Source organism: Cebus imitator, unplaced genomic scaffold (assembly GCF_001604975.1).
Source record: "Cebus imitator isolate Cc_AM_T3 unplaced genomic scaffold, Cebus_imitator-1.0 Scaffold292, whole genome shotgun sequence".
Classification (NCBI taxonomy): Eukaryota; Metazoa; Chordata; class Mammalia; order Primates; family Cebidae; genus Cebus; species Cebus imitator.
The window spans coordinates 1,008,356-1,030,947 of record NW_016107607.1 but is presented as its reverse complement, the minus strand read 5'-3'; the positions used below and the strand labels follow the sequence as shown (position 1 = coordinate 1,030,947).

General features: G+C 37.1%; 1 pseudogene; it reads left to right on the top strand.

Moving 5' to 3' along the window:
• The window catches only part of LOC108285160, a 128,433-nt pseudogene extending 106,562 nt beyond the window's left edge, over window positions 1-21,871 (top strand).
• The last annotated feature ends 721 nt before the right edge of the window (window positions 21,872-22,592 follow it).

The following is a 22,592-nucleotide window of genomic DNA, read 5'->3' as shown; positions in this document are numbered from 1 at the left end:
GCCCAGGAGCACATGGGGGAACAGTGTCATAGGGTTACCATATTGTTTATTGTTTTATAATATTACAAATGGATGTAGTTTAACTTTACTTCTTCCTGCTGGTCTTGCTGTTTCTGTATTTCCACATTAGAGTTGAGTGGGAAACTGGCATAAGAATCAGGAGAAGTGAGGGAACTGCACCCAAGCTCAAGAAAAGAGTGAGAAAATATGGTGACTATTATGTAGGGAGTATGTACCATATATCAATAATATTTGTGTTCTTTGGTTTGAACCTTGAATCTCATGAGTATCAGAATGGGTAGCATTATGTAAGCAAATGATGTTTGTTGTTATAATCAAGATTTTGACATAATCTGTGTTGTATTTGCAGTTCTGGTTCAAAGGATTAAAAACAAATATGTACTAAAAGTTTACAAAATCTAACATAGTTTATGTAAAATGTAGATTTAAATGAAAAAATATTTTTTAAAAGTTATTTTTCTTCTAAAATATTAAAATTAATAAAACTAAAAAGCAAAATTAATATCACTCAGCCAAAATCATGTAACATTTAAATATGTTATATTCAATTTTAATTTTTAATTTTTGTGGGTACATAATAGGTGTATATATTTATGGAGTACATGACATGATTTAATGCAAGCATGCAATATGAAATAAGCACCTCATGGAGAATGGGGTACCCATTCTATCAAGTATTTATTCTTTGTATTACAAACACTCCAATTAAACTTAGTTCTTTTTAAATAAGTTATTATTGAATACAGTCACCTGTTGTGCTATCAAATAGTAGGGCTTTCCCATTCTTTCTTACCTTTTTGTTCCCATTAACCACCCCCATTTCTCCCCCAGCCCCCCAGCACCATTCCAAGCCTTTGGTAACCATCCTTCTACTCTCTATGACCATGAGTTCAATTGTTTTGAGTTTTTTGTTTGTTTGTATGTTTCTTTCAATCACTATTATGAAAATATATCTTTTAACAATTTTTATTTTTAATTTCAATAGGTTTCTGGGGGAATGGGTGGTGTTTGGTTACATGAATAAATTCTTTAGTAATGATTTCTGAGATTTTTGGTGCACCTATCTCCCAAGTAGTGTACACTGTACTCAATGTGTAGTCGTTTATCTCTTGGCATCCCCCACCCTTTTCCCTGAGTCCTAAAAGTCCAATGTATCATTCTTTTGCCTTTACATCCTCGTAGCTTGGCTCCCACATATGAGTGAGAACATGCAATGTTTGGTTTTACATTTCTAAGTTAGTTCACTTAGAATAATGGTATTCAATTCCATCCAGGATGCTGCAAATACCTTTATTTTGTTCCTTTTTTATGGCTGAGTAGTATACCACGGTGTGGAGATATATATATATATATATATATATATATATATATATATATACACACACATATATATACACAGACACATATATATACATACATATATAACACATACATATTTTTGCAGTTACAAATTGTGCTGCTATAAGCATGTGTGTGCTTGTGAAACCTCATCTCTACTAAATATATAAAAAATTTGCCAGGCATACCTGTAGTCCCAGCTACTTGGGAGGCTGAGGCAGGAGAATCACTTGAACACAAGAGGTGGAGGTTGCAGTGAACCAAGTTTGTGCCACTGCACTCCAACCTGGGTGACAGAGAGTGAGACTCAGTCTCAAAAACAAAAGAACAAAAGAAAAAGAAACACATGCATGTGCAAGTATCTTTTTTTATATAATGACTTCTTTTCCTCTGGGTAGATGCCTGGTAGTGGAATTGCTGGAACAAGTGGAAGATCGACTTTTAGTTCTTTAAGGAATCTCCACAGTTTTCCATAGTGGTTGTACTAGTTTACATTCCCACCAACAGTGTAAAAGTGTTTTCTTTTCATTGCATCCCACCAAGGTCTATTATTTTTTTATTATGACCATTCTTGCAGGTGTGAGGTGTTATTGTACTGTAGTTTTGATTTGCATTTCCCTGATCATTAGTGATGTTGAACATTTTTCCATATGTTTGTTGGCCATTTGTATATCTCCTTTTGAGAATTGTCTGTTCATGTCTTTAGCCTACTTTTTGATGGAATTGTTTATTTATTTCTTGTTGATTTGTTTGAGTTCTTTGTAGATTCTGGATATTAGTCCTTTGTCAGATGTGTGGATTGAGAAGATTCTTCCACTGTATGCATTGTCTGTTAACTCTGCTGATTATTTATTTTGCTGTGCAGAAACATTTTAGTTTAATTAAGTCCCATCTATTTATCCTTGTTTTAATTGCATTTGCTTTTGGGTTCTTGGTTATCAAGTCTTTGCCTAAGCCAATGTCTAGAAGGGTTTTTCTGATGTTATCTTCTAGAATTTTTATAGTCTCAGTTTGGTAAACTGAGGTAACCAGCTATCAACCAAAGCCTCACATAAATAAATGTAAATTTACAACTAAAATGAATGCTAAGATGTATATAGTGCTTTGGAATCTTTTGATGAGAGCTCAGTTTGAATGATTCAAAAGCAGCATTTGAGCTGAGATATGATGGTTGATGAGACATTAACGAGACAAAAGGTTTGAAGATACTAGTGTGTGATACCACCTGCGTTGGAGGAAATATGGTGAATATGAGTGTCTGAGAAAAGGCTAGTGTAGTTAGGAAAGAGAATTAGAGGGACACGATTCAAATAATGTAGATGTATTTATGGATAGAACCATCAGAAGTCTTAATGAGCATATTAAGAAATTGTGCCTTAACACTAAGCATTAAAGGAAAACACTAAAGATTTTTAAGCAAGGGGTAAACATCAGCAGATTTTCTTTCAAACACTTCATTCTGACTGTCGAGTACAGATGGAAGGGAGTGCAAAATGCATGCAATTTTAACCAATTAATAAGTTATTAATTTTTAGAGCAAAAGAAGATGAAAGCTTAGACTAAGGAGGTGGTAGTAGAACTGGAAAGAAGCAGATGTATTGGAGAGACATTCAAGTTGGTTCAATGATGAACTGTAACATGGAGTAAAGGAGAGAGAACATTTGAATATGTGGTCTTGAAGCTTAGAGGAGAGGTTTGTTCTGGAAATATACAATTTTGAGTAATTTTCCTATAAGTGAAAAAATTTCAGCAGATTTTGTCCTCTTCATTTCCTTAATCAGAAAAATCAAGAAATAGGTAGATTGACTTTTCCAAAGTTATATAGGTTAAAGTCAACCGCTTACATTGAGACTCTAGGTCTTTTAAATCTATAGATTGCAATCACACACACACACACACACACACACACACACACACACACACACTCCATATGGTTTCACTTTAGGAATCTGGATTACACTGCAGCTGTGAATAAATTTAAAAAAAAATTTTTCACTAGGAATGAAGTATAACATTAATAGTGTAATGCTTATCTTTATAAGGTAACATACTAATTCTATACTGAGTGTACTGAATTCTATAGTAGAAAGAAGTCTTCTAATATAAAAACTATATGGTTTTTTAAAATGCCACTGAATAACCTTGTCACTAACTTTGGAATTAGGATGTTTAAATGAAAACACAAGTCATTTCACATATTCTGATATAAATTAGCCCCAGGGGAAATTTCCTCAAATGGAATTTTTCAGGTTTCTTTGAACTGACTCCTATAATTTCCCAGGGGAGAAAAAAATGAATAGCAAATAATCTGCCTATAGAAGAGTTATTTAATTATGCTCCCATATGCTCAATATCTTGATTTACATAATTTATTTTGAGATGAAATGCTTTTCCTTTTCCTTAGCCTTAAAATATAATCACATTTTAAATTCCGCCCCTTTAATATCCACAAATGTGTTGGCTATTTGCTGAGTACCAGGTATTGTGTTAGGTATTGTGGATAATTATACCTACAAAACAAAACAAAAGCTTATGACATGGTTCTTGCACTTAATGTGTATTCAAACTTATTGAGACTAGACTTTGATTAAAACTTAACAATATGTAAGTATATATTCTAAAACTTAATAAATGGTATTGACTGCCAATTATATTCAAATTCCCAGAAGGGAGATTAACCTCTCTCATCTAGTAATTTGAGTAACTTCACAAAGAAAGAGGGACTTGAACTAGGTAGTAAAAGAAAGAAATTTTTGTCCCACTGTCTTCTTCTTATACTTTGAGCAGAACCTAGCTCATCCATAATCCCTGCCACCATATTTTGTTCTACATGTTTCCTATGCCTCTCACCCTACAGCTACATGGTTTCCCATCTGCCTCATGAACAATCAATCCAAGGACTGGTCAGTGACCCATACTATAGGCTGTTACAAGGAAATCAGCTGGGCCAACCAGATTCCTGGTCTCCAAATTTTCACCTAAGAATACTGACAGATTGAAATGTTAGCAGAGAAAATCTTGATATAAAGGATAGTTAGAGAGGCTATAATAAGCATTTCTAAGGCTATCTTATAAGGAAGTAGGAAATGTGAGGGGGAAGTAAATTTGAGGAAGCAGAAAAGTCTGATTGGAAGAGAGAAGAAATTTTAAAAAGGGTAAATGCACAGAGTGAAATGTAAAGTAGGAAATGAGAAGTGGAAAGAGCATTATGGCCCATGAGAGATAAGCAGAGGATAACCAATTTTCAGAGCTTCCTCAGTTACTGGTGGCTTCAAAGTTAAAATTTTAGTTTTAGTGCACATAGTTCCTTACAATAAATTACCTCACTGCCTTATTGATATTCCTTAGACTAGCTGAATTTATTGCAGTATAAAGAATCAAATTAAAATAGAAAATTTCATTCAGCTGAGTATAGAGGATGGGTGTATTTCAAGTCGGAGGGTATAGTATAAGCCAATGTATTCAGGAATAAGGAATATAGTATGTTAGAGGGACTGGTGACATGATCACATTGCCAAGTGTTAAAAGGGTGAATTGAAGGAGTGATAACATAAGATTAGATATATAGGATGGGCTCAAATTCTAGTAACCTTCCAAAATATGTTGAATAATTTGGTTGAAATTTTGGATGTTGTGGTAGTCAACATCCAAGGGATATAATAAATGTAGTGTTGGAAGAAGGCTAATTTAAAATATAAATTAGTTGGAGAATGGCACTAGCATGGAAACTACTGCAGGAATTCAGGCATGAGGTAAGGCACGGGCCATAAATGACAAATATACAGCAGGCATTACACTATCCCTCATTACTATGCCCTTTCTGTGCATTGCTTGTTGATTCTGGCACTCTAATCTGTTGAACATGGTTTAACTATAATGTAAACTTAAAGATTAAAAAAGCAAAAAAAGTTTAATAATGCTGAAAGGAAAATAAAATCTTTTTTATTACCATGCCAAAAATACTATTGTATTTTTGTATTTGTATTGTATTACAAAACCTCCAAATTTGTTTTTTACTAAAAAAATCCATAAAGATTTTAATTAATTAATTTTATGCAGAAATGCTCAGCTTGGTTGCTTCAGAATTATTCCTAAATTCCAAGTTTATGTGTTGCATAGTAACTGATTGTGGGAAACAAAACTCAGACCAATTTTTTAGCATAGGGATGCTGCAAGTGTATTCCTAAGACAAGAGGCCCTAATTTTCTTGGCACTTGTTACTATATAGTGAGCTTTTCAGAATAAAGTCTAGAACTATGTGGACACTTTGGAGCTCTGATGAAACATAGATAATGATAGTTTTGTGAAATCCTTCTTTATTACATTGACTAGGGTGAGAACATTATGGAATTGTTGCACTCTGTAATATACTACTCACTGTCTTTTGTCAATAAGAGAATCTTTAATCCAGGCACTCTTAAAAAATATACTATATTTTCCCAGGAAGTGGTATGCAAATGAAATGTACTAAATCTAAAGCATAATATTTTCCCTCTTATTACTGCTTTGTTGCATCCCATATATATTTTTGCTTTTTAATTTTAAATTTTTATGTGCACATAATAGCTGTATGTATGGAGTACATAAGATATATTGATACAGGAATACAATGCATAATAATTATATCAGGATAAATAGGGTATGCATCCTCTTAAGCATTTACCATTTCTTTTTGTTACAAACATTCTAAATACACCCTTTTAGTTATATTGAAATGTACAATAAATTATTGATGGCTATAATCACCGTGTTGTGCTATCAAATACTACATCTTATTTATTCTGTGTAACAATATTTTTGTACCCATTAATCATCTCCACTTCTTCCTATCCCACTACCCTTCTCAACCTCTAGGAATGATCATTCTGCTCTGTATATCTATACATTCAATTGTTTTCATTGGAAGCCCCTACAAATGAGTAAGAACATGCAAAGTTTGTCTGTCTGTGCTTGGCTTATTTCAATTAACATAATGTTCTCCAATTCCACTCATGTTGCTGTAAATGATAGCATTTCATTTTTATGACGCATTTTAGTTTTACTAGCTGAATCGCACTCCATTGTGTATATGTTTCACATTTTCTTTGTTTTTTCATTCTGTTGATGGGCATTTAGGTTGCTTTTCAACTTTGGCTACTGTGAACAGTGCTGTCATAAACAAGGGAGAACAGATACCTCCTCAATATACTGATTTCCTTTCTTTTGAGTATATACCTAGCAGTGGGATTCCTGGATCATATAACAGTTCTATATTTAGTTTATTGTGAAACCTCAAAAATGTTCTCCAAGTGGCTGTGCTAATTTGCATTCCTACACTGTGCAAGGATTCCCTTTTCTTCATTTCCTCAGCAGCATTTGTTGTTTAACAGCAATCCCATTTCTGGGTATATATCCAAAGGATTATAAATCATTCTACTATAAGGACACATGCACACGAATGTTCATTGCAGCACTGTTTACAATAGCAAAGACCTGGAACCAACCCAAATGCCCATCGATGATAGATTGGATAGGGATAATGTGGCACATATACACCATGGAATATTATGCAGCCATGAAAAGTGATGAGTTTGTGTCCTTTGTAGGGACATGGATGAATCTGGAAACCATCATTCTCAGCAAACTGACACAAGAACAGAAAATCAAACACCGCATGTTCTCACTCATAGGCGAGTGTTGAACAATGAGAACACATGGACACAGGGAGGGGAGCACTACACACTGGGGTCTGTTGGGGGAAAATAGGGGAGGGACTGCAGGGGGTGAGGAGTTGGGGAGAGATAGCATGGGGAGAAATGCCAGATATAGGTGATAGGGAAGAAGGCAGCAAATCACACTGCCATGTGTGTACCTATGCAACAATCTTGCATGTTCTTCACATGTACCCCAAAACCTAAAATGCAATAAAAACAAACAAACAAAAAAAAAACATTTTAATTGGGTTGAGGTGATATCTCACTATAGTTTTGATTTGTATTTCTTTCATGATCAGTGATGTTGGGCAACTTCTCATATACGTGTTTTCTATTTTCATTTGTATACTTTTATTTATTCATCTTATTTATACATTTATTTTCATTTTAAATTTTTGTAGTTATATAGTAGGTGTGTATATTTATGGGATATATGATATGTTCAGATACAGCCAAGCAAAATGAAATAATTACATCATGAAGATGTGGTGTATCCATCTCCTCAAGCATTTATTATTATTGTTACAAACAATTCAATTACACTCTTTTAGTTATTTTGAAATGTACAATTAAGTTATAATTGACTACAGTCACTCTATTTTGCAATCAAATAGCCTGTCTTATTAATTCTTTCTATTTTTTGTTCCCCTTAATCATCCTGACCTGCCCCCAGTCCCCCACTATGCATCCCAGCCTCTAGTAATAATAATTCTACTCTCTATGTCCACGAGTTATTTTGTTTTGATTTTTAGATCCCACAAATAAATGAGAACACGTGATGTTTGTCTTTCTGTGCCTAGATTATTTCACTTAATGTAATGATCTCCAGTTCCATCCACATTGTTGCAAATTCCAAGATCTCATTCATTTTTATGGGTAAATAGTACTTTATTGTGTATGTACCACATTTTCTTTATTCATATGTCTATGGATGGATGTTTAGGTTGATTTCGAATCTTAGTTATTGTGAACAGTGCTGCAACAAACATGCAAGTACAGATATGTCTTCAATACACTAGTTTCTTTCTTTTGGGTATATACTGAGCAGTAGGATTGCTGTACCATATAGTAGTTCAAATTTTAGGTTTTTTTGAGAAATGTCAAAACCATTCTTCATAGTAGTTGTACTGGTATATATTCCACTCAACAATGTATGAGGGTTTTCTTTTTTCCACAGTCTCACCAGCATTTGTTATTGCCTGTCTTTTGTATATAAACCCTTCCAATTTGGGTGAGATGATATCCCATAATAGTTTTGATTTGCATTTCTCTGATGATCGATGATGTTGCCATTTTGTATATCTTCTTGTGAGAAATGTCTTTTCAAATCTTTTGCCCATTTTCAGATCTGATTATTAGATTTGGTCCTACAGAGCTGTTTTAGCTCCTTATTAATCCCTTGTCAGATGGGTAGCATGCAAATATTTTCTCCCATTCTGTGGATTGTCTTTTCACTTTTTTATTGTACCCTTTCTTTGCAGAAGCCTTTTAACTTCATGTGATCCCATTTGTACATTTTTGCTTTGGCTGCCTCTGCTTGTGAGGTATTGCTCAAGAAATGTGTGTCAAAACCAATATCCTGATGAGTTTCCCTGATGTTTTCTTGTAGTAGATTCATAGTTTGAGGTCTTAGATTTAAGTCTATAATCCATTTTGATTTGAGTTTTGTATATGGTGAGAGAAAGTGGTCAACTTTCATTCTTCTGCATATTGATATCCAGTTTTCCCAGCACCATATATTGAAGTGATTATATTTTCCCCAGTGTTCTTGCCACCTTCGTCAGAAATGAGTTCACTGTAGGTGTGAAATTTTGTTTCTGAGTTTTCTGTTCTATTCCATTAGTCTGCATGTCTACTTTTATGACATTGCCTGTTGTTTCAGTTACCATAGCTCTTAGTATAATTGGAAATCAGATAATATTATTCCTCTAGTTTTGTTCTATTTGTTTAAAATAGCTTTGGCTATACTGGGTCTTTTGTGGTTCCATATAAATTTTAGGATTTTTTTTGTTTCTGTGAATAATATTATTTGTATTTGGATAGGGACTGCATTGAATCTATAAAATGATTTGAATAGTATAGATATTTTAACACTATTGATTCTTTCAATCCATGAGCATGGAAATTCTTTCCATTTTTTGGTGTCATCATCAATTTCTTTCATCAGTGTTTTATAGTTTTTATTTTAGAGATCATTAACTTCGTTGGTTAATTTATGTGTGCAATATTTTTTGTGGCCTTCAAAAGTGAGATTACTTTTCTGATTTCTTTTTCAGATTGTTCGCTGTTGGCATATAGAAATGCTATTGATTTTTGTTTTGTATCCTACAACTTTACTGAATTTCTTTATTAATTGTAATAGTTTTTTTGGTGGAGTCTTTATGTTTTTCAAAATATAAGATTATATCATCTGCAAACAAGGATAATTTGATTTTTTCCTTTCCAAATTGTGTGCCTTTTATGTCATTCTCTTGTCTGAATGTTCTAGCTAGGACTTCCAGCACTATGTCGAAAAACAGTGGTGAAAGTCAACATCCTTGTCATGTTCCAGATCTTAGAAGGAAAGCTTTTAGTTTTTTTCCCACTCAGTATGACACTAGCTGTCATATATGGCTTTAATTTGTTGGAAGGTATGTCCCTTCTGTGTACCCAGTTCTTTGAGGGTTTATATTAAGAAAGGATGTTAAATTTTATCAAATCCCTTTTCAGCATCAATAAAATGATCATATGGGGTTTCTTTCTTTATTCCGTGGATAAGATTTATTACATTGATTGATCTGTGTAGGTTGATGCATCATTACATCTCAGAGATAAATCCCACTTGGTCATGATGAATGATCTTTATAATGTATTGTTGAACTCTGTTTGATAGTATTTTGATGAGGATGGTTGCATAAATATTAATCAAAGATATTGGCTTGTAGTTTTCTTTTTTTGATGTGTCTTCATCTTTTTTCTGTAGTAGGGTAATACTGGCCTCATAAATGTGTTTGGAAGTATTCTTTTCTCCTCTATTTTTCATAATAATTTGAGTAGGATTGTTGTTAGTTCTTGTTTACATGTTTGGTAGCATTCAACAGTGAAGCCACTGGATCCTGGACATTTTTTTTTTTTAACTCGGACACTTTTTATTACAATTTTGCTTTTATTACTTTTTATTCATCTGTTCAGGCTTTTGGATTTCTTCCACGTTCAATCTTGGCGACTGTACATGTCTAGGAATTTGTCCATTTCTTCAAGGTGTTTTAATTTATTGGCATATAGTTGCTTATAATAGCCCACTAATGATCCTTTGAATTTCTGAATTATCAGTTATAAATGTCACCTTTTTGATCTCTGATTTTTTTTCATTTGTATTTCTGTGTTAGTCTGGATAAAGATTTGTCAATGTTGTTTAAGTTTTCAAAAACTTTTGCACTAATCTTTTGTATTGTTTCCTTCATCTCAATTTTGTTTATTTCTGTTCTGATCTCGATTATTTCTATTCTATTAATTTTGGGTATTGTTTGTTCTTGACTTTCTAGTTCTTTAAGATGCATCATTAGATTGTTTATTTAAAGTTTTCCATCTTTTTAGATATAGGCACTTATAGCTATAAACTTCCCTCTTAGTACTGCTTTTGCTGAGTCCCATAGGGTTTGGTATGCTTTGTTTTCATTAACATTTGTTTCAAGAATGTTCTCAATTTCTTTCTTCACTTTTTATGACCCACTGGTTACTCAGAAGTATATTGCTTAATTTCCATGTGTTTCTATAGTTTCCCAAATCCCTCTTGTTATTTATCTGTAGTTTTATTCCATTGTGGTCAGAGAAGATGCTTGATATTATCTTAGATTTTGAATGTTTTAAGACTTGTTTTGTGACCTAACATAAGGTCCGTTTTTGAGAATGATCTATGTGCTGAGGACAAGAATATGTATTCTGCAGCCATTGAATTAAGTGTTCTGTAAATATGTTTTAGGTCCATTTGGTCTATAGTGCAAATTAAGCCTGATGTCTCTTTGTTGATTTTATATCTGAAATATTTATCCAATGCTGAAAGTGTGGTGTGAAAGTCTCCAGATATTCTTACTTTGTGGTCTTCTCTTTATTTTTTCTTACTCTCTTTCCTTCATTTTTGTGAAGATAATTTTCCCTGATGATGTGGTTTAGTTTCCTGTTTTTCAATTTTTCTGTGATCATTGTATGCTTTTTGGTTTTAGGTTACTATGAGGCTGGCAAATACTAACTGATAAGGATTTGTTGCATGTTATTTGTTTCTTTACTCTTGCTGCTTTTAGAATCCTTTCTTTATCTGTGACTTTTGGGAGTTTGCTTATTAAATGTCTGGAGGTAATCTTCTTTGACTTACATATGCTTGGTGTTCCATAACCTTCTTGTACTTAAATATTGATATCTTTCTATACATTTGGGATTTTCTCTGTTATTATCCCTTGAATAATCTTTCTACTCCTATCTCTTTCTCTATCTCCTCTTTAAGACCAATAACTGTTAGGTTCGTCATTTTGCTTTCTGTTTGATTTTTAACAATTATTTTATCTCTTTGTTAAATTTTCTGATTAGATTTTGAATTCCTTCTCTGTGTTATCTTTAATTTTTTTGTTTCCTTAATACAGCTATTTTGAATTATCTGACTGACAGGTACATATATCTATCACTCCACCCTTGGTCCCTGGTGGTTGATGTAGTTCACTTGATGAGATCTTGTATTCCTGGATGGTCTTGATGCTTGTGGATATTTATTTATGTCTGAGCACTGAAGAGTTAGGAATTTATTGTAGTCTTCACAGTTTGGGCTAGTTGTACTCATCTTTCTTGGGAAGGCTTTTCACGTATTGAAAAATAATTGAGTGTTGTGATCTAAGTGTTTGGTCACTGCATCTGTATGTGTATTGCATCTGTGTGGGTATTGGGGAGCTCCCCAAAGTCACTAAAGCTGTTTCTCTTGCAGACTTGTAGAGGTAATGCCTTAGTGTCTTCTCTAAGACCCAAGAGATTTCCTTGAATTAACAGGGAGATACTCTTGTTCTCTTTCCACCTTTCTCCACAAATAAATGGATTATCACAGTGCTGAGCTTCCTGGAGCTGCAGGGGGTGCCACAAGCACTCTCATGGGTACCAACACTGAATGCTGTCAGACCTGGGTCTTTCTTTTCAGGGCAATGGACTTCCTTCTGTCCCAGGGAGGGTCCAGAGATGCTATCCAGGAGCTAAGGCCTAGAATCTGGAACCCCAGGAGCCTATCTAGTGCTCTATTTCACTGTGAAAGACAATGTCCCATTCATTTTCCTTCTTTCTTCATGCAGGAAGAGTCTCTTCCTGCAGCCACTGCAGTTGGGAATGTACTGTGTGAAGCTAACACAGCACTGGATCTAACCCAAGGTCCACGGTGATTACTGCTTGGCTACAGTTACTTTTCTTAATTTTTGTTTTAGGTTCAGGGGTACATGTACAGATTTGTTACATAGGTAAATTTATGTCATGGGAGTTTGGAGTACAGATTATTTTGTCTCCCAGGTACTAGGCGAAGTACTCAATAGGTATTTTTTCTTTTCCTCTCCTTCTTACCACCCTACAGTCTGAAGGAGGCACCAGTGTATGTAGTTTCCCTCTTTGTGTTCATGTGTTCGTATTGTTTAACTCCCACTTGTAAGTGAGAACATGTGGTATTTGGTTTTCTGTTCCTGGGTTAGTTTGCTAAGAATAATGGCATCTAGCTCGATCAAAGTTGCTACAAAGGACATGATCACATTTTCTTATATGGCTGCATAGTATTCCATGGTATATGTTTACCACATTTATTTATCCAGTCTATCATTAATGGGCATGCAGGTTAATTCCATGTCTTTGTTATTGTGAATAGTGCTGCAATGAACATACGCATGCATGCATCTTTATAACAGAATGAATTATATTCCTTTGAATATATTCCCAATAATGGGATTGCTGGATCAAATGGTATTTCTGTTGTTAGCTCTTTGAGGAGTCACCCTATTGCCTTCCACAATGGTTATACTAATTTACACCCCCACAAACAGTGTATAAATGTTCCTTTTGTCTGCAACCTTCCAGTATTTGTTATCCTTTGACATTTAGTAATAGCAATACTGACTGGTGTGAGATGGTGTCTTATTGTAGTTTTGATTTACATTTCTCTAATATTGTTGTTGAACATTTTTTTCATNTTTGAAAACTGTCTGTCCTTTACCCATATTTTAATGGGGTTGTTTTTATTTTCTTGTAAATTTGTTTAAGTTCCTTGTAGATTCTAGATATTAGAAATTTTTTTGTTGGATGCAGTGTGCAAATATTTTCTCCCATTCTATAGGTTGTTTGTTTATTCTGTTGATAGTTTATTTTGCTATGCAGATGCTCTTTAGTTTAATTAGATCCCATTTGTCAATTTTTGCTTTTGTTGCAATTGCTTTTGGTGTCATCTTCATGAAATCTTTTCCCATGCCGATGTCCTGAATAGTATTGCCTAGGTTATTTTCCAGGGTTTTTATAGTTTGGGATTTTACATTTAAGTCCTAAATCCATCCTGAGTTGTTCTTTGTATATGGTGTAAGAAAGGGATCCCATTTCAGTTTCAGCATATCTCAGTTATCCCAGCACCATTTATTAGAGAGGGCTTCTTTTCCCATTGCTTGTTTTTGTCAGCTTTGTCAAAGATCAGATGGCTGTAGGTGTATGGCTTTATTTCTCTATTCTGTTCCATTATTCTATGTGTTCTGTTTCTGTACCAGTATCATGCAGTTTTGGTTACTCTACCTCTGTAGTATAGTTTAAAGACAGATAATGTGATGCCTACAGTGCTATTCTTTCACTTAGGATTGCCTTGGCTATTTGGGCTTTTTTGTTTGTTTCTTTCATATGAGTTTTAGAATAGTTTTTCAAGTCTGTGAAGAATGTCATTGGTGGTTTGACAGGAATAACATTAATTTGTAAATTGCTTTGGGCATTATGGCCATTTTAACAATATTGATTCTTCTTATTCATGAGCCTAGAATATTCTTCCGCTGGTTGTGTCATCTCTGATTTCTTTGAGCAGTGTTTTGTAATTCTCGCTGTAGATACCTCTCACCTCCCTGGTTAGCTGTAATCCTGGGTATTTTATACTTTTTGTGGCAGTTATAAATGGGATTGCGTTCCTCCTTTGGTCTCATCTTGGATGTTGTTGGTACATAGGAATGAAAATTTTTTATACATTGATTTTCGCCCTAAAATTTTACTCAAGTTGTTTATCAGTTCAAGGAGCTTTTAGGAAGAGATGATGGGGTTTTCTAGATATAGAATCATGTCATCTACAAACAGGGGTAGTTTGACTTCCTCTTTTCCCATTTGGATGCTTTTTGTTTCCTAATTGCTCTGATTGGTCAGAACTTCCCATAGTATGTTGAATAGGAGTGGTGAAAGAGGATATCCTTATTTTGTACCAGTTTTCAACTGGATTGCTTCCAGCTTTTGCTCATTCAATACGATGTTGGCTCTGGGTTTGTCATAGGCAGCTCTTATTATTTTGAGGTATGTTCCTTCAATGCCTCGTTTATTGAGGGTTCTTAGCATGAAGCAATGTTGAATTTTATCAAAAGGCTTTTCTGCATCTGTTGAGATAATCATATGGCTTTTGTCTTTATGACTGTTTATGTGCTAAATCACATTTATTGATATGCATATCTTGAACCAAACCTGCATCCCAGGGATAAGCCTACTTGATCAGGGAAAATTAGCTTTTAGAGGTGCTTCTGGATTTGGTTTGCTAGTATTTTGCTGAGAATTTTTACTTCAATGTCCATCAAGGATATTGGCCTGAAATTTTCTTTCTTTGTTGTGTCTTTGTTAGGCTTTGGTATTGGGATAATGCTGGCCTCATAGAATGAGTTGGGAAGAATTCCCTCCTTCTCAATTTTTTGGAATAGTTTCAGTAGGAAAGATACCAGCTTTTCTTTGTTCATTTGGTAGAATTCAGCTGTGAATGTACTTGGTACGGTACTTTTTTGGGTTGGTATGCATTTTATTATTGATTCAATTTTGCAACTCGTTATTGCTCCATTCAGGGATTCAATTTATTTCTGTTTCAGTTATGGGAGTTGTATGTGTTTAGTAATTCATCCATTTCTCCTAGATTTTCTAGTTTGTGTGCATAGCAGTGTTCATAGTAGTCTCTGATGGTGTTTTGTATTTCTGTGGGGTCATTGGTGATGTCTTTTTTGTCATTTCTGATTGTGTTTATTTGGATTGTCTTTCTTTTCTTCTTTATTAGGCTAGCTAGTGGTCTATATTGTTAATTTTATTCAAACAGAAAAGTCCTGGAGTTGTTTATCTTTTGCATGGTTTTTCTTATCTCAAGTTCCTTCTGTTTAGCTCTGATTTTGGTTGTTTCTTGTCTTCTACTAGATTTGGAGTTGGCTTGTTCTTGCTTCTGTAGTTCTTCTAGTTGTAATGTTGGGTTATAAATTTGAGATCTTTCTGAATTTTGCATGTGGGTTTAGTACTGTAAATTTCCCTCTTAACACTGACTAAACTCTGTCCATGAAATTCTGGAATGTTATATTTTGTTCTCTTTACTTTCAAATAATTACTTGATTTCTGACTTAATTTTATTATTTACTCAAAAGTCATTCAGAAGCAAGTTATTTGATTTCCATGTAATTTCATGGTTTTGAGTGATTTTCTTAGTATTAATTTCTATTCTTTTTATGCTGTGATCCAAGAGCATGGTTGGTATGATTTCACATTTTTTGTTTGCATTTTCTAATGATTATTTTACATCCAATTGTGTGGCTGATTTCAGAGTATGTGCCATGTGCACATGAGAAAAATGCATATTCTATTGTTTTGTGTAGAGAGTTCTGTAGATATCTATGATGTCTATTTGGTAAAATATTGAGTTGAGGTTCAGGTCCTGAATATATTTGTTTAATTTTCTGCACTGGTGATCTGTCTTAATATTGTCAGTGGCATGTTGAAGTCTCCTACTATTGTTGTGTGAAACTCTAAATGTCTTCATAGGTCTCTGAACTTCCTTTAATGAACTTAGGTATCCCTGTGTTGGGTGCACATGTATTTAGGATAGCTAGATCTTCTTGTTGAATCAATTTATTTACGACTGTGTAATTCCCTTCTTTGTCTTTTCTGATTTTTGTTGTTTGAAAATATGTTTCGTCTGAAATTAGAATTGCAACCCCTACTTTTTTTTTGTTTTCTATTTGCTTGGTAGATTTTTCTCCATCCATTTATTTTGAGCCTATAGATTTAATTGCATGTGAGATGGATGGGTCTCATGAAAATGGCATGCCATTGAGCCTTGCTTCTTTATCCAGCTCGTCACTCTGTGCCTTGTAGTTGGGGCAATTAGCCCATTTACATTCCAGATTAATATTGATATTTGTGGACTTGATCCTGCCATTATGTTATTAGATGGTTATTATGCAGACTTGTTTGTGTGGTTGCTTTATAGTGTCAGTGGTCTATGTACTTAAGTTTTGTTTGTTCTTTTTTTCTTGGTTTTTGTCTGACTTTTATTTCATAAAGGCAGTCTTTGAGCTCTGATATTCTTTTCTCAGTTTGGTCTGGTATTAACACTTGTGGTTTCTTTATGAAATTCTTGTAGTGTGTTTTTCAGCACTATCAGGTTAGTTTGGTCCTTTTTTATTTTGGCGATTTCATCTATCAACTCTGGTATCATTTAATTGTGGTTCTTAGATTCCTTGGATTGGATGTGATGTTCTCCTGAATCTCTATGATCATCATTCATATTCACATTCTGTATTCTATGTCTGTCATTTCACCGATTTTAGCCTGGTTAAGAACCCTTGCTGGGGAACTGCTGCATTCATTTCAGTGAAATAAGATACTCTAGGTTTTTTAGTTGGCAGCATTCTTGCAATGGTTCTTTTTTTTTATCTGTGGATGGGTGTTCCTTTAACTGCAGTGTAAATTGAGTGCAGACAGTAGACTTATTTTCTGAATGTTTTCACAAGACTAAGGCTTTGTGCAGGGTCTTTATATGTAGCTGAATTCTTGTCCTAGGTTTTTCAGAGGAGGGGCATATTAGCAAAATATTTTTGGTGTTGAAGTTTTGGGCTGTGATCCAGTAGGTGGCACTTAAGGGTAACGTCCAGTAGGTAGGCTCTTGCTCAGTCCTGTGGCTCCTCTGTATTTCCTCACAGCTGCTGCTGTGCTACCTCTGAGTGCTCTGAAAGTGTTGACTCCTCTTTCACTCCAGTGCTGGTTGCAGATCTTGGGTTGGCACTCCCGGGCAATCTCAGGTTTTATATTCCTTCCCAGTTTGGAGGCAGTAGAGGAGGAGACCTTAGCAGTGGCAGTGGCAGAGAGTCTTTCACTTGGGGTTACACCCTGGAGATATGCAGAGCTGTTATTAATCAGGATGAGGCAGCTTTGCTCTGGGCCCAAGACGGAGGGGTCCTGCCTGGTGACAATTGGGATGCAGGGTGAGTGGGACACTGGGGAGACAGACTTGTCTACTCTCCTTAGGATGATTGCAGCTTGCAGGACATGTGGATAAAGCACTCATGGTTTTTGCTCGTTCTCCAGTCTGAGAGCAGCAAGGGTAGTACCACTGCAGTGGCAGCGGCAGTGGCAGAGGGGTTTTTGGTTGCCTCTGGGAGCTTCGCCTTTGAGAGACATGGAGCCCATGCTACTGGGAATGTTCAGCCAGTGGGTGAGACAGCTGCACTGATGGCCTGAGCCAGGGACCCCCGTTGTTGGTGAGTGGGGGTTCCAAGGCTCACAGTGAAGAGAGACTTAACTCACCTCTGTATGGTGGCTGTGGTGTGCTAAAAGCCTAGGTGAAGCCCTCAGAATCTTTGTTTCTTCCCCAGACCAGGGTAGCAGGGGTATAACCACTGCTGTGGCAGTGGCAGAAGGGCTGTTGGTTCCCTCTGGAAGCGCATCCCCAGGGAAACTCAGAGATACTACCAGTGGGTGTGCTTAGCCATTGGTGAGGCGGCTGATCTGAAGTCCTGAGCTGGGGGCCCTGCCTGGTGAAGAGTGGGGGTTGGGAACTCACAGGGAGGAGAGAATGGACTCCTTTCCATATGGTGGCTGCCATGTCCTGGAGGTGCCAGCATAGCGACAAGGTTCTTTGCTCCTTCCCTATTCTGTGGACAGTTAGGGCAGTATCACTGCAGCTGCAATGGAGGAGGGGTTGTGGGTTGACTCTGGGATTTCCTCAGATAAATGCAGTGCTGCCTCTGAGGTTGGGGAAGGGTCCTTGTGCTGGAGTCAGGAGGCATCACTCAGTGAGGAAAAATGGAAATGGGGGCTGATTTAAAAATTAGTCTGGCAGCTTTTCTGTGGGGTGGCTGCACTGTGCTGGGGCTCTGCACCAGTCCCTAGTCACCACATACTTTTCAGAGCTTTAAGGAAACAATAGCAAGGGCTGAGAGACAGCAAAGATGGTGACCCATCCCTCCTTCTAAGACACATCCCAGGGAAGTGCAGGGCTGCTATAGGACCAAGGGTCCCGGCAGGGGATGGCTGGAGTCCCAGGACAGTAGGTCTTCTCTTGTGAGATGCAGTGGAAGCAAGGCCTACAGACTGTCAATGCTCAGCCTCCTGGATTTGGTTCCTTTCCTGGGGACATGTGAGGGAGCCTAACCACCCTCTTTGCCAGAGCTGCAGCCACTAATGCTGGGATGCCAAAGGATCCAAGGCTCCTGGGACTCTGTGTGTGCTTGACTGGTGGCTCTTCTCTGACTCCATGTAGCTCTCCACATCAGTCTGAAAGCCCCAGCGGGGTGAGCTCACAAGAGGATCTCCTGAGCCCAGTGTTGCAAAGATCCATAGAAAAAGTATGGATCCCGAAGGGCTCTCACTCACTCACTGTTTCCCTGCCACTCCCAGGTGAGGGTTGTCCTGTCTTGCTCCTCCTTGTTCTCCATGGGCCAAGTTTATTTTTGATGAATCCCATTGTGTCCACTTGGATGTTTCAGTTGAAGATGTAGTATTTATTCACCACTTTTTCTTCTCTCTGTGAGAATGGAACACACTAGCTGCTTCTAGTCAGTTATCTTGATGATTTTCTTGATGTTTATTTAGTGTCCAAACATTCTTTAGTCAGCACGTGATGAATTCTGCCAGGACTGGGTCCTTTTCGTCAAGGCAGTGGATTCCCATGTCTGGAAACGTTGTCTGGGAGCTAAAGCATCAAGACTGTGTGAGATGCTCTGTTCTACTGTGGCTGAGTTGGTATCCAAGTTGCAAGACAAAGTCACCTTTTTTTTTGAGATGGAGTCTCACTCTGCTGCCCAGACTGGAGTACAATGACTTGATCTCAGCTCACTGCAATCTCCACATCTCGGGTTCAAGTGATTCTACTTCTGCCTCCCGAATAGCTGGGACTACAGGCATGTGCCACCACACCCAGCTAATTTTTGTATTTTTAGTAGAGACGAATTTTCATCATGTTGGCCAGGTTGGTCTCGAACTCCTGACCTCAAGTGATCCACTCACCTTATCCTCCCAAAGTGCTAAGATTACAGGCGTGAGCCACCATGCTCAGCTGACAAAGTCCTCTTTACTCTTCTTTCTCCCCTCCTCAAACAGAAAGAAGGAGTCTGTCCTGGAGCTGTGAGCTGGGCTGCCTGGGTCTGGGGTAGGAGTGATGCAAGCACTCCCTTGGCCACTCCCACTGGTACCTCACTAGGTCGCATACACACCAAGTCTGCTAGCTCCAAGCCCAGCACAGCACCAGGACCTCCCTAGGAATTGCAGTCTTTGTGGCCTAGACTACCTTTTGAGTTACTTTTGGATTCCAAGGCACTTTAGCCTGTGGTGGTAGGACTAGCCAGACCCAGGTTCTTGCTGCTGTAATGGACAATTCCTCTCTGCCTAGGGCAGGTTTAAATGTTCCCCCTTTAGGTGCCGGTTGAATTCTGCATAGTGTTGCTTTCTACTATGACAGGGCAGCACTGATTTCCAAAGCAAAGTTCCACAATCCCTATGCTTTTCTTTCCTCAGTTACACAGATTTTCTCTCTGCACCATCTGGCTGCTGCTGGGGGATGAGGAAGGGGTGGTACAGGCAATTCAAACTATCTTTCCTACCTTGTTTAGTGTCTCTTTATTTGATGTGATGGTAAAAGCAAGTATTGTAATTACTTGTCTGATTTTTGGTTCTTTTGAAGGCGCTTTCTTGTGTAGATAGTTGTTCTATTTGGTGTTCCTATGGGGAGTAAGATTACTGGTGGTTTCTGTTAAAACATGTTTTTCTGACTGAGAGGCCACGGCGAAGAGAAGTTGGAGACAATACTGGAGCAGCAGCAGCACTATCATGAGGAGAAGGAATGGCTTATGGAGTCATGGCCAAAGAGATGCTCACTAGGAAGTCCATGCTCTGGGACCAGATCAATTCTGATCACCTCATTCGGGCCATACAAGATAGGTATATGGAGGTCAGTGGGAACCTGAGGGATTTGTATGATGATAAAGGTGGATTATGAAAGGAGGAGCTGAATGCCATTGCAGGACCCAATGAGTTTGCTGAATTCTATAATAGACTCAAATAAATAAAGGAACTCCACTGGAAGCACCCAAATGAGATCTGTGTGCCGATGTCAGTGGAATTTGAGGAGCTCCTGAAGACTTGAGAGAATCCAAGTGAAGAGGCACAAAACTTGGTGGAGTTCACAGATGAAGAGGGATATGGTCATTACTTTGATCTCCATGACTGTTACCTCAAGTACATTAACCTGAAGGCATCTGAGAAGCTTTCCATCTTTGACCAATTGTCTGACATTCCTAAAGAAAGGAAGAATGTAGAATATAAGAGCGTGTTCCTCTGTAGATACCTAGAGATGCTGCTTGAGCACCTTCAGGATTACACAGATAGAGTGAAGCCTCTCCAAGATCAGAATGAACTTTTTGGGAAGATTCAGGCTGAGTTTGAGAAGAAATGGGAGAACAGGACCTTTCCTTGTTGGCCGAAAGAGACAAGCAGTGCTCTGACCCATGCTGGAGCCCATCTTGACCTCTCCACATTCTCCTCCTGGGAGGAGTTGGCCTCTCTCGGTTTGGACAGATTGAAATCTGCTCTCTTAGCTTTAGGCTTTAAATGTGGCGGGACTCTAGAAGAGCGAGCCCAGAGACTATTCAGCACCAAAGGAAAGTCCCTAGAGTCACTTGATAACTCTTTGCCAAATATCCCAAGTCAAAAGGCACCAAGCAAGAAACTGAGAGAAACAAAGACATTGCTTTTCTAGAAGCCCAAATCTATGAATATGTAGAGATTCTGGGGGAACAGTGACATGTCACTCATGAAAATGTACAATGCAAGCAAGCAAGGACAGCAGAAGAGCGAGAAGAGGAGGAAAAAGAGCAGATTAGTGAGAGTGAGAGTGAAGATGAAGAGAACAAGAACATTTACAACCCCCAAAACCTGCCACTTGGCTGGGATGGCAAACCCATTCCCTACTGGCTATATTTGGCTTCATGGCCTAAATATCAACAACTGTGAGATTTGTTGAAACTACACCTACTGAGGGCCCAAAGCCTTCCAGCGACACTTTACTGAATGGCGTCATGCTCATAGCATGAGGTGTTTGGGAAACCCAAACACTGCTCACTTTGCTAATGTGACACAGATTGAAGATGCTGTCTCCTTGTGGCCCAAACTGAAATTGCAGAAGGCTTCAGAATGATGGCAGCCTGACACTGAGGAAGAATATGAAGACTCAAGTGGGAATGTTGTGAATAAGAAGACATACGAGGATATGAAAAGACAAGGACTGCTTTAGTGTTCAGGGATGTAGCTCAGCTTTTGGGCTAGTCCAGGCTTCCCTGAGATCTGCTTTTTCTGTTTCTCCCAACCAAATCCTCTTAAAGACCCTTTGGTATGTAGTCCCATGGTCTATCTAGCATGCATCTTGTAGAAACAAGGCATGCTGGCAGATTGCAGGGTTGGGATGTATTTTATCTGTTTTATATTTAAAAAGATTCTGCCAGATAATAAAAAAAATTTTTTTAAACCATGTTTTTCTGTCTCCTCCCCATATCCCATAAGTTTTAGTATGTTATGTTTTTGGTTTTGTGTGTCTCAAGATATTTTCTTATTTCTCTTGTAATTTCTTCTTTGACTCATTGGTTATATAATAGTATGTTATTTAATTTCCACATATTTGTGAGGTTCCAATTATTCAATGACTGTTGATTTCTAGTTTAATTCTGTTGTGGTCAGAAAAGACACTTGGTAGGATTTCAATCTTTTAAAATTTGTTAAGACTTCATTTGTAACCTAATCTTTTCTAGAGAATGTTCTCTGTGCACTTGAGAAGAATGTATATTCTGCTCCTGCTGGAAAGAGTTCTGTATATGTCTATTAGGTACCATTAGTCTATAGAGTTGTTCAAGTCTTTTGTTTCCTTATTGATCTTTGATGCAGTTTTCTATTCATTTTTTAAAGTGATGTATTAAAGTCTCCTATTGCTGTGTCACTCTTCATTTCTTCCTTCAATTCTGCCAATGTTTTATTCAAATATTTGAGTGGTCTTCTTTTAGGTATATATATATATATATATAT